Below are 12,468 nucleotides of genomic sequence, written 5' to 3'. Positions count from 1 at the left end.
GAAGCTTCCCACCATTAGCTCTGACAAATTGAAAACCCTAGTCATTGGCGACTCCATTACCCGCAGTATTAGACTTAAAAACAAATCATCCAGCGATCATACACTGTTTACCAGGGGGCAGGGCTACCGACGTTAAGGCTAATCTGAAGACGGTGCTGGCTAAAGCTAAAACTGGCGAGTGTAGAGAGTATAGAGATATTGTTATCCACGTCGGCACCAACGATGTTAGGATGAAACAGTCAGAGGTCACCAAGCGCAACATAGCTTCAGCGTGTAAATCAGCTAGAAAGATGTGTCGGCATCGAGTAATTGTCTCTGGCCCCCTCCCAGTTAGGGGGAGTGATGAGCTCTACAGCAGAGTCTCACAACTCAATCGCTGGTTGAAAAAAGTTTTCTGCCCCTCCCAAAAGATAGAATTTGTAGATAATTGCCCTCTTTCTGGGACTCACCCACAAACAGGACCATGCCTGGCCTGTTGAGGAGTGACGGACTCCATCCAAGCTGGAGGGGTGCTCTCATCTTATCTACGAACATAGACAGGGCTCTAACTCCTCTAGCTCCACAATGAGATAGGGTGCAGGCCAGGCAGCAGGCTGTTAGCCAGCCTGCCAGCTTAGTGGAGTCTGCCACTAGCACAGTCAGTGTAGTCAGCTCAGCTATCCCCATTGAGACCGTGTCTGTGCCTCGATCTAGATTGGGCAAAACTAAACATGGCGGTGTTCGCCTTAGCAATCTCACTGGAATAAAGACCTCCTCCATTCCTGCCATTATTGAAAGAGATCGTGATACCTCACATCTCAAAATAGGGCTACTTAATGTTAGATCCCTCACTTCCAAGGCAGTTATAGTCAATGAACTAATCTCTGATCATAATCTTGATGTGATTGGCCTGACTGAAACATGGCTTAAGCCTGATGAATTTACTGTGTTAAATGAGGCCTCACCTCCTGGTTACACTAGTGACCATGTCCCCTGCGCATCCCGCAAAGGCGGAGGTGTTGCTAATATTTACGATAGCAAATTTCAATTTACAAAAAAAAAAAAACAATGACGTTTTCATCTTTTCAGCTTCTAGTCATGAAATCTATGCAGCTACTCAATCACTTTTTATAGCTACTGTTTACAGGCCTCCTGGGCCATATACAGTGTTCCTCACTGAGTTCCCTGAATTCCTATCGGATCTTGTAGTCATAGCAGATAATATTCTAATTTTTTGTGACTTTAATATTCACATGGAAAAGTCCACAGACCCACTCCAAAAGGCTTTCGGAGCCATCATCGACTCAGTGGGTTTTGTCCAACATGTCTCCGGACCTACTCACTGCCACAGTCATACTCTGGACCTAGTTTTGTCCCGTGGAATAAATATTGTGGATCTTAATGTTTTTCCTCATAATCATGGACTATCGGACCACCATTTTATTATGTTTGCAATCGCAACAAATAATCTGCTCAGACCCCAACCAAGAAGCATTAAAAGTCGTGCTATAAATTCTCAGACAACCCAAAGATTCCTTGATGCCCTTTCAGACTCCCTCTGCCTACCCGAGGACGTCAGAGGACAAAAATCAGTTAACCACCTGAGGAACTCAATATAACCTTGCGCAATACCCTAGATGCAGTTGCACCCCTAAAAACTAAAAACATTTCTCATAAGAAACTAGCTCCCTGGCATACAGAAAATACACGAGCTCTGATGCAAGCTTCCAGAAAATTGGAACAGAAATGGTGCCACACCAAACTGGAAGTCTTCCGACTAGCTTGGAAAGACAGTACCGTGCAGTATCGAAGAGCCCTCACTGCTGCTCGATCATCCTATTTTTACAACTTAATTGAGGAGAATAAGAACAATCCGAAATTTATTTTTGATACTGTCGCAAAGCTAACCGTCACAGAGGTAGTAAAATGGAGACGCAGCGTGGATAGTGCTCATTCTTAATCTTTTAATGACTACACTTAACCAACAAAACAAGAACAACAACAGTCCCATCAGGTACTAAGACTAAACGGAAAACAACTACCCACAACCCCCAAAGGAAAAACAGGCTGCCTAAGTATGGCTTCCAATCAGAGACAACGAAAGACACCTTCCTCTGATTGGAAACCATACCCGGCCAAACGTGAAAACCAACACATAGAAAATGATAACTAGAACAAACCCACATAGAAACATAAACCCCAAAATACCTACAAAACAAACCCCCCCTGCCACGCCCTGACCACTCTACTATGGCAAATGACCTCTTTCACTGGTCAGGACGTGACACTAACTAAACAGCAGCATTCCCCAAGAGAGGACGGCTTTCACTTCAGCAGTGATAAATTCATGAACTTCTTTGAGGAAAAGATCATGATCATTAGAAAGCAAATTACGGACTCCTCTTTAAATCTGGGTATTTCTCCAAAGCTCAGTTGTCCTGAGTCTTGCTCAACTCTGCCAGGACCTAGGATCAAGGGAGACACTCAAGTGTTTTAGTACTATATCTCTTGACACAATGATGAAAATAATCATGGCCTCTAAACCTTCAAGCTGCATACTGGACCCTATTCCAACTAAACTACTGAGAGAGCTGCTTCCTGTGCTTGGCCCTCCTATGTTGAACATAATAAATGTCTCTATCCACCGGATGTGAACCAAGCTCACTAAAAGTGGCAGTAATAAAGCCTCTCTTGAAAAAGCCAAACCTTGACGCAGAAAATATAAAAAACTATCGGCCTATATCGAATCTCCCATTCCTCTCAAAAATGTGAGAAAAAGCTGTTGCGCAGCAACTCACTGCCTTCCTGAAGACAAACAATGTATACAAAATGCTTCAGTCTGGTTTTAGACCCCATCATAGCACTGAGACTGCACTTGTGAAGGTGGTAAATTACCTTTTAATGGCGTCAGACCGAGGCTCTGCATCTGTCCTCGTGCTCCTAGACCTTAGTGCTGCTTTTGATACCATCGGCCACCACATTCTTTTGGAGATTGGAAACCCAAATTGGTCTACACCGACAACTTCTGGCCTGGTTTAGATCTTATCTGTCGGAAAGATATCAGTTTGTCTCTGTGAATGGTTTGTCCTCTGACAAATCAACTGTACATTTCGGTGTTCCTCAATGTTCCGTTTTAGGACCACTATTGTTTTCACTATATATTTTACCTCTTGGGGATGTCATTCGAAAACATAATGTTAAATTTCACTGCTATGCGGACGACACACAGCTGTACATTTCAATGAAACATGGTGAAGCCCCAACATTTCCCTCGCTGGAAGCCTGTGTCTCAGACATAAGGAAGTGAATGGCGGCAAACCTTTTTACTTTTAAACTCAGACAAAACAGAGATGCTTGTTCTAGGTCCCAAGAAACAAAGAGATCTTCTGTTGGATCTGACAATTAATCTGGATGGTTGTACAGTCGTCTCAAATAAAACTGTGAAGGACCTCGGTGTTACTCTGGACCCTGATCTCTCTTTTGACGAACATATCAAGATTGTTTCAAGGACAGCTTTTTTCCATCTGCGTAACATTGCAAAGATCAGAAATCTGGGCTTTGTGAGCTACACTCGGCCTTGAATCAGGATGGTAAGTTGGTGGTTGAAGTTATCCCTCTAGTGGTGAGGGGGCTGTGCTTTGGCAAAGTGGGTGGGGATATATCCTACCTGTTTGGCCCTGTCTGGGGGTTTCATCGGATGGGGCCACAGTGTCTCCTGACCCCTCCTGTCTCAGCCTCCAGTATTTATGCTGCAGTAGTTTATGTGTCGGGGGGCTAGGGTCAGTCTGTTATATCTGGAGTATTTCTCCTGTCTTATCCGGTGTCCTGTGTGAATTTAAGTATGCTCTCTAATTCTCTTTCTTTCACTCTCTCGGGGGACCTGAGCCCTCGGACAATGCCTCAGGACTACCTGGCATGATGACTCTTTGCTGTCCCCTGTCCACCTGGCTGTGCTGCTGCTCCAGTTTCAACTGTTCTGCCTGTGGCTATGGAACCCTGACCTGTTCACCGGACGTGCTACCTGTCCCAGACCTGCTGTTTTCAACTCTCTAGAGACAGCAGGAGCGGTAGAGATACTCTGAATGATCGGCTATGAAAAGCCAACTGACATTTACTCCTGAGGTGCTGACCTGTTGCACCCTCGACAACTACTGTGATTATTATTATTTAACCATGCTGGTCATTTATGAACATTAGAACATCTTGGCCATGTTCTGTAATAATCTCCACCCGGCACAGCCAGAAGAGGACTGGCCACCCCTCATAGCCTGGTTCCTCTCTAGGTTTCTTCCTGGGTTTTGGCCTTTCTAGGGAGTTTTTCCTAGCCACCGTGCTTCTACATGTGCATTGCTTGCTGTTTGGGGTTTTAGGCTAGGTTTCTGTACAGCACTTTGAGATATCAGCTGATGTAAGAAGGACTATATAAATACATTTGATTTGAAATTTGATTTGAAAATGTAGCTAGATGTAGAAGGCTAATGTTAACTAGCGGGCCTGGCGCATCGTTCCCCATGAAAGGAAGTTAGGCTAACAAGCAAGCATTTTAGCCAAATCTGACGAGTTATCTACAAACAGGAGAGTTCAACTTGATAACATGCATGCAGTTTTGTTGAACGTTACTCAAAGTAACGCGGTTCTACTCAAAATGCTGCAGACCAAAGACGATAAGTTAATGAACACAATGACTAAGTTGGATGACAAATCAGCAGAACTCATTGAAGTCGCTGACCAAATGAATGATGAGAGAACTCAGGTGATGGAAATATTGCTTTCTTAGCAAGCGGAGGAAATCTCATCACTGAATCTCTCGCTCCGTACTCAAGACCTCTATCTGCAAACCATGACAGATAAGTTTGAGACCGAAAGGAGCAAGTGCGACACTCACGTGTCCAAAATCAGTACTCTAAGCGCTCAAGTGGACTCTGCAATGCAGCAGAATACCACCCTAAGGTACCATCTGGAGGAAGTCCAGAATGGTCACGCTCTACTGCATGACTATCCATCCAAGCAACCGGAGTCCGGTACTCAAAGGAGTGAAGACGATAGGTTTCAGACTTTGCCTCCCTCGAGTGTCCCTCAGTCTTCTCCTCTTGGCCATTCGGCACTGAGTAAATGGTGCCTCTTGGCCAACAACAACAATGCTTGGATGAAGGATGAAGCCAACCCTCTCCCCTCCTTTAGCGCAGAATACCTTGACAAATTACTATGCTAAACTTGCCACAGCTTTGAAATTAGAATTCAGTGGTTCTGTGACTCACAAACACGATAGCTTACTGGCTAACACCGTCAAACAAGCTCGGAACAAACACCCACAAGCTTACTATCATAGGCTTCGTTCAGCTTACTTTGGCCTACTCACTGAAACAGGAACGGAAGAGCTGTTACCATTCAAACAAATGTTTCTGTCGAACATGTATCCCACCTTCATTACCTACTTGGGCCCTGCAGCCCACGTTGGCTTGCCTATCTTACAACTCAGAGAGCTTACAAGCACAGCTTTTGAGGCATCAAAAGTTCCTAACACCAAGAGCCCTGACCACTCGGTTTTGAAGTTTGACCAGGAGCACTCACTCCAGTTAGAGGGTGCATTATCAGGTATTGGAGTGTTGAGAGATGACGCACAACAACGGTTTGTACCATGATTCCAAAAACCTTGCTACGTGCCTGCACCCAACCCACACAAAGTGTCAGAGCGCAAGGGTAACAAAGGGTTAAAGGACGATCAAAACGTATACCAATGTTCTCCAGAAGTTTGAGAAAAGGGTAAAAGATAAGTCACAAGGACTAGACGGGGAATTACCGGACACAAGGTCCGCAGGAATTAACACCCATAGCAAGGACGTTAAAATTCAAATTTCTTCCACTTTCACTCGAGACCCTATCCAGGGCCCGCTTGATCAAGAAACAAGCCCCCGGGCTCTGTCTATAGACTCTGATACAAAGGTTGCGAAGAAAAAGGTCAAACGCTTCGTTAAAGCCAAGCCCACTCAAAATCTGAAAAGTCGATCTGCTTTCACCTTGAACAGAAATGGCACATCACGTTGTTGCAAACGACCACTCCACTTTGTGGGGAATATGTCCACTAACCACGAATCTAAACGGCCATACCTGGAAACAGTCCTGGAGGACTGCTTAACTTGTCATGCGCTAATTGATTCAGGTGTGGCAATATCGCTCATCTCTCAAACATTGTTTGATGATCTGAAAAGGGCTTTGAAAAAAACTAAGCGGTTAAAAGTGGAACGATGCGACACTACACTTCGAGGGGTCACTCAGACTACCTCGCCTCTCACATTGAGAGTCATGCTGAAACTACACTTCCAGGACGTATCGCTCGTTCACCCTGTGTATGTTACCAGCCTCGAATCTGTACCCCTGCTACTTGGAGCAGACTTGATGGATTGGTTACTCCCATTGATGGATTGGAAAACCAACCAGGTATGGTCACAGGCCACAGTGCCTTCTCCACTTACCACACTGTCTCCCCCTAATGCTAGCTGCAACGCATCCATTCATGAGGGGTATCTGTTGAAAGCACCCCTTGGGATAAAGACGTTTGGAAACCTCTTGGTGCAAAATCCGATCCAAAAAGATATTACGATATCTCGACACATTCTATCAGCAAACCTGATTGACCATTCTTTTCATGATTTTGAGCCAGCTGTCTCTGTGAATGAGCAACTTCCCTCCTCCTTGCAGTCGTGCAATACGGTAGTTGAGATGAACTTCTCTTGCCCTTCGGACACTTCCACAAGCACTGCAGCCGTCTCAGCAGTAAAAACATTGATGCACAGAGTACACTCTGCTTCCGATGATACACCTTCCACTTTGTGGGGGACTGTCACCCCTTACAATGACACTAATGGCGTCAGTCCAGCAACTGACCCGATGACTCCCACTGGTGAAACACTTTGCGATATCACAGACCGATATCCTCGTCTCAGTTTGCAGGTACTGAAGAGGTTGCCACACGCGGACGCGGTGGTGACTGACAGACCTCGACAGCCACTGAGCATTTTGAAGCACAAACACCAGGAGATTTGGTTGAAAGATTACAGCCATTCTCATAACGACTCGGCCGCTGACAACTCGTACGTAGGGTCCGATCTTTTAGTTTGTGCCTCGGATACCAACACCACCCGCTGGGGGGGGGGGGGGGCCCGAGACACAAAGGGGGGAATAGTAGCCCAGACCCATGATGAGCCTCATCGAGGTCGGTGGGGGGGTCGAGACTATGTGCATCACTGTACGAGGCCGCCAGACCAGAAAACAAATCTAGTTGTAAATCCCCCTATGAGAACAGTGAGGAGCAGACAGGCCCCTAGACGGGGATAATCTTAGAATACATCTAAGATATTACTGAGGTGTACCGCACTGGTCGTAAAAGAAGTCCATTGGACTTCCACCTCAAACAAATGGCAAAAATAGTCATGATTTGCCATGTGTAGGTTCAACTACAATACAACTAGTAAAATGCTCTAATCATGCGTTCCGGTAGTATAATATTTCAGAATAAATCGGTAGGATAACTGGTCCCCTTGAGTACCAGTACCAATGACAGCAACAGTCAGACCAGCTACAATCAGTAAGAAGGTTAGAGACCTTACCAATCAAATTACCCATTGACAACAGCGACGGAGTAGTTAGGAGTCACTCAGAGCGCAACAAGGGGAAGGGAATCTCCAGAGCACTCGTTCCAATGGTTAACACACATGCCACTAATAAAAATATTAGAATGAACCCTTATCACACCACGTACGACTGGTCCAATACTTAAAGAATACTTCCGTCGTGAGGTTAGCTCCTCCGTGGATAACATAGCTATGAAATAGACTTCATACCTATCGCCACTACAATAGTGGAAGACAGTGACTAGTAGTAAAACCACTACATACTCCCTCGACACCAGTTCTGGCTGACCTCCAGGCATCGACCTGAAAATTACCTGATTACGTCAGACTCATTCTGAACAAGTTGTAATCTGCCAGGATACTTGGTTTTCTTCCCTTGACATGCGCTCTTGTGTAAGCATAAGCGCACATGCACAACGGAACATCCAATTAGGATTTATGCTAGGATCATATTAAGGGTCCGAGCAAAATACCAGCATTAGTAAAGTTTAACATTTACGTTGAGGCCTTTGACTCTACAGCTACAGTACTCACCAGTTATCTTCCCAGAAGTCCATAGGTCATCCCTGTAGACTGCCCAAAACGAGTGCCTTACAGCTGTTGACTTATCATATAGTTATCAACTTAGGTTAGTGCCTAAGCAACACACCATGTAGGAAAACCCTAGACATGACATTAGAGACAATGCCATGGTGGAGTCATTTTTCCAGGACATTGGACGTATATAAAATACAGTCCAATTAGATGATTTTGGTGTGATAACTATATTTGGTATATCTTTTGTTTATGCTTTCATTCCTTTTCAGTTCAGTTCCCTTGACACTTAAGAAGCGATAGAGCCATAAACAAAGTCTCTATACATCCATCACTTAGTGCCACAACGCCGCTTATTTGGGAATTCATGTAATTATATATTTTGTGAGTGTGTGTGCGCTGTTAACATATGCCTAAGTTACTGCCCAGATCTTCCAGTCTGGACGACCAGACGACGGGTCCGGAACGGCGATCCCAATCCGGACACCCACTACCCATCCTTGTGGTGGACTGCCCCGCTGTCAGAGAGCCTACCAAGGTAAACCACCAGAGGGGGGGACCGCAACGGCGATCACCAACCAGGACATCCCCTGGCCATTCCCGTGGTACTTTGCAGCTTCCAGGAAATCTACCAAGGTAAACCACTAGAGGGGACCGCAACGGAGATCACCAACCGGACATCAACTGCCCATCCTTGTGGTGGACTGCTCCACTTTCAGAGAGCCTACCAAGTTCAACCACCAGAGGGGACTGCAACGATCATCTACAAACAGGACATCAAGTGGTCATTATTTTTATGTTGATTTGTAACTTGCAAGATAATCACAAGATCCAAACCACCAGGGGGGGACTGTCATGACGTGGCCCTTTCTGGGTATAGATCGTGACTTCTCACTCTCTCCTACACCCAGGTTCTGTTATCTCGGGTTGTAAATTCCTGGCGAAGACTCTCTCCCCCTTTTCATGCATAGAGTTTCACAGTAGAACAAAGGAACTCCCGCCAAATTTTACTACATCACAGAATTTGAGAACTGAACAATATCCATGTTTTGGAGAATGTGTAAATGGTCGGTGGAGAAGCCAGCTACGACCCGGTCCGTTATGTTTCATGTTTGTGACCTCAGGAAAGACAATACAGCCACATTACCCTAACTCTGTTTATACAGGTTCCTCAGTTATGTAGGTTTGCATCTAATTCTTGTATAAAATGAATGAGTAAAGATGAAACTATTTGTGAAATGATGTAATGTGATGTTAAACCTTTAATGTGAGAGAATTGTATTCCCTTTAAAGTTTAACTAAGTCATTGGCCCGCCTCCGTGAGCACAGACATGATCTAGTGTCAAGGAACCGCCTTTTCTATGGTTACGAATAAAACCCCCTCCTAAGAAAATCCTTTTGAGACTAAGCAAACCCACAGCGTGAGCTATGATTGCAAATAGTTATTGAATTCCTAACCATACTTCGTGGAGCATTGGCTACGCGGCTGGAAATGGTTAAACTCTGAGACTATCGAGCCCTACAGAATAAGAGCAAATCTTAGATACGAATTACTAGTCTGCAGCTAGAAATTATGTAAACCTGGGACGAGAATACCGACAACCTCCAAAACATCTATTCTATGAGAACATTTCTGAATGGTACTCTGAAGTATCCCTTCTATCCACAAAATACTTTGATCTTCAGGGAAACAAAGAGAGAGAGACTCGGATGAACTCTCCAGCACTGATGATTCCAACAGAGATCACAACGATACATGGGCGTAAATATATATTGATTGCAATTATTCCAGAATGAGTGAGCGTTCATGTGCAAAGGATTAGCATTTCAATTAATATAATTATCAATTGTGTGTCATGATCCCTTTTGTCTTTCCCGCTCTTTCTCAGTCCACACCCACTTCCCTTTGTGCACCAAGCCATCATATCGGCTTAGCCCATTGGGGAATCTTCCCTATCCTTTGTTAGTAACCAATATCTACTATTTGTTTGTTTATGCATTTCTGTGATTAATTAGTTAGTAAATAAATGATTAAGCCAATTGGTGTATGGATGACTCATAGTGAAGACTGGGTTCGTGCAGAAAACCAACAATTTACGACGTTTGGAAAGAGACTGACGTGAGGTAAAAAATAATTCATTAATAGAAGACTAATTTATCAGATATTAAAATATCTGAAGAGTTATATTCGGAAAATTATAACTTTGTAATCTGAAGATTTTCCGTGGTGCCCCGACTTCCTAGTTAATTACATTTACATGATTAGTTTAATCACGTAATAATAATTACAGGGAATTGATTTGATAAAATTACAGTCTTCACTTTTAATGATGCCAAAGACACGACAAAGTGGAAACAGGAAACAGGATAGGTAATAGACAGTAATATATACTGTATTGTACATATAGGTAGGGGTAAAGTGACTAGGAAACAGGATAGATAAGACAGTAATATATACTGTATTGGACATATACAGTTGAAGTCAGAAGTTTACATACACTTAGGTTGGAGTCATTGAAACTCGTTTTCCAACCACTCCCCAAATGTCTTGTTAACAAACTATAATTTTGGCAAGTCGGTTAGGACATCTACTTTGTGCATGACACAAGTAATTTTTCCAACAATTGTTTACAGACAGATTATTTCACTTATAATTCACTGTATCACAATTCCAGTGGGTCAGAAGTTTACATACACTAAGTTGACTGTGCCTTTAAACAGCTTGGAAAATTCCCTAAAATGATGTCATGGCTTTAGAAGCTTCTGATAGGCTAATTGACATAATTTGAGTCAATTGGAGGTGTATTTGTTGATGTGTTTCAAGGCCTACCTTCAAACGCTGTGCCTCTTTGCTTGACATCATGGGAAAATCAAAAGAAATCAGCCAAGACCTCAGAAAAAAATTTGTAGACCTCCACAAGTATGGTTCATCCTTGGGAGCAATTTCCAAATGCCTGAAGGTGCCACATTCATCTGTACAAACAATAGTACGCAAGTATAAACACCATGGGACCACGCAGCCGTCATACCGCTCAGGAAGGAGACACGTTCTGTCTCCTAGAGATGAACGTACTTTGGTGCGAAAAGTGCAAATCAACAGCAAAGGACCTTTTGAAGATGCCAGAGGAAACACGTACAAAAGTATCTATATCCACAGTAAAACGAGTCCTATATCGACATAACCTGAAAGGTCGCTCAGCAAGGAAGAAGCCACTGTTCCAAAACTGCCATAAAAAAGCCATACTATGGTTTGCAACTGCACATGGGGACAAAGATAGTACTTTTTGGAGAAATGTCCTCTGGTCTGATGAAACAAAAATAGAACTGTTTGGCCATAATGACCATCGTTATGTTTGGTGGAAAAAGGGGGAGGCTTGCAAGCCAAGAACACCATCCCAACCGTGAAGCACGGGTGGCAGCATCATGTTGTGGGGGTGCTTTGCTGCAGGAGGGACTGGTGCACTTCACAAAATAGATGGCATCATGAAGTAGGAAAATTATGTGGATATATTGAAGCAACATCTCAAGACATCAATCAGGAAGTTAAAGCTTGGTCGCAAATGGGTCTTCCAAATGGACAGTGACCCCAAGCATACTTCCACAGTTGTGGCAAAATGGCTTAAGAACAACAAAGTCAAGGTATTGGAGTGGGCATCACAAAGACCTGACCTTAATCCTCTAGAAAATTTGTGGGCAGAACTGAAAAAGTGTGTGGGAGCAAGGAGGCCTACAAACCTGACTCAGTTAGACCAGCTCTGTCAGGAGGAATGGGACAAAATTCACCCAAATTATTGTGGGAAGCTTGTGGAAGGCTACCTGAAACGCTTGACCTAAGATAAACAGTTTAAAGGACAATGCTACCAAATACTAATTGAGAGTATGTCAACTTTTGACCCACTGGGAATGTGATGAAAGAAATAAAAGCTGAAATATATAATTTTTTCAACTATTATTCTGACATTTCAAATTCTTAAAATAAAGTGGTGATCCTAACTGACCTAAGACAGGGAATTTTTACCAGGATTAAATGTCCTGAATTGTGAAAAACTGAGTTTAAATGTATTTGGCTAAGGTGTATGTAAACTTCCGACTTCAACTGTATATGACCCCTCCTCTACCAACTCTAGCAGATCTAGAAACATTAGAACAGATACCCATCAGAGCATAGACTTCTTTAGTCAAGGTTCAGTTATAACCAGAATGTCCACCGCGTTGGTTTGAGAAGCCAGAGTTAAAATAAAAATGTTATTTACAGGAATCAGTCCAAGGCTGCAGCTGTGGGATTTCAGATCAGACTGAGTTTCAATGATGGCATACCCCGGCC

Source organism: Salmo salar, chromosome ssa16 (assembly GCF_905237065.1).
Source record: "Salmo salar chromosome ssa16, Ssal_v3.1, whole genome shotgun sequence".
Lineage (NCBI taxonomy): Eukaryota > Metazoa > Chordata > Actinopteri > Salmoniformes > Salmonidae > Salmo > Salmo salar.
The sequence above is the reverse complement of the archived record's forward strand: the minus strand, read 5'-3'. Positions refer to the sequence as shown.